The sequence below is a fragment of the Saccopteryx bilineata genome, chromosome 3 (genome assembly GCF_036850765.1).
Source record: "Saccopteryx bilineata isolate mSacBil1 chromosome 3, mSacBil1_pri_phased_curated, whole genome shotgun sequence".
Taxonomy (NCBI): domain Eukaryota; kingdom Metazoa; phylum Chordata; class Mammalia; order Chiroptera; family Emballonuridae; genus Saccopteryx; species Saccopteryx bilineata.
This window is the reverse complement of record NC_089492.1, coordinates 58,155,987-58,157,116: the sequence shown is the minus strand read 5'-3', so window position 1 is coordinate 58,157,116 and position 1,130 is coordinate 58,155,987. Positions and strand designations below refer to the sequence as shown.

At 29.1% G+C, this 1,130-nt stretch overlaps 1 non-coding gene across 1 annotated transcript; it reads right to left on the bottom strand.

Annotated features, from left to right (window-relative positions):
• Positions 1 to 234: 234 nt before the first annotated feature.
• Positions 235 to 374, bottom strand: LOC136332396 (small nucleolar RNA SNORA29). The gene has a single exon (XR_010730664.1). It is a non-coding gene; the product is annotated as a small nucleolar RNA SNORA29 (small nucleolar RNA).
• Between the last annotated feature and the right edge of the window lie 756 nt (positions 375 to 1,130).

Below are 1,130 nucleotides of genomic sequence, written 5' to 3'. Positions count from 1 at the left end.
TTAAAATGATCCACCTATTGATTTTGTTTTTATCACTAGTTAGGTTGAACATTTTTCCATATGCCCACTGAATATTTGCATTTCTTTTATGAATTGCTTATTCATAGTATTTACCCATTTTTAAATAATTGTCTCTACTTTTTCTCTTTTCTGGATCCTGACTATTCTTATTTGCTTAGAAAAGCCTCCATACCAAATTTTTATTTCAATTTTATAATTCCTCCTGTTACATTTTTTTTTCTGTTTAGCCATTTCATATAGGAGGAGGACACAGAAAAACCCTCCCTCTTCAGATCATGGCAGCATTAATCTATCCCATAAGCATAGCCACTAAAATCTATTATTAGTAGAAAATGTGGTAGTCAAATGGGAATTACATTTTTATTTATATATCTTTACAATTTATTTTCAAATTAAAGACAGGCCATCAAGAATGAGCTACCCTTAGTCTGAGCTGTGGTGGTACAGTGGATAAAGCTGAGGTCACCGGTTCAAAACCCTGGGCTTCTTGGGTCAAGGCACATATGGGAGTTGATGGTTCCTGCTCCTTCCTTCTCTCTCTTTCTTTCTCCCTTTCCTCTCTAAATAAAAAAAAATTAAAAAAAAATAGTTACCCTTTAACTTTAATGAGACGACATCTAAATTTGACTTTATAAAAAACTCAATTTGAAATACATTGTTTATTAGATTAAGGGAATATGATATTCTAACAAGATGGTTTACTACATTAAACCATTAAAATTATCATATTATTATATTTCTTAATATAAAGTTTTTTTGTACTCATCACTAACCCTACTTATTAAGTTTTTTTTTTAACATAGTGATAGGTTCAGTTGTTTACTTTAGCTTTTATGCATATTTTTATAAATGACAAGGCTTGCACTTAACATTTAACATTGTTCTGAAAGTTTTTGTAAGTGTAAAATAAGTGGGAATTACAAATATTTAAACTGAAACAGTTTTTTTTAAAAATAGTATCTACTAGAACAACACTAGAGAATCAATTGAAAACATGGTGGGATTGATAAGGCAATTTCAGTTCAACATCTTTTAAAGATAATCCTAAAACAAGATTTATTTATTTATTTATTTATTTTTAAAATATTTATTCAGTGCCTGGGGCCATG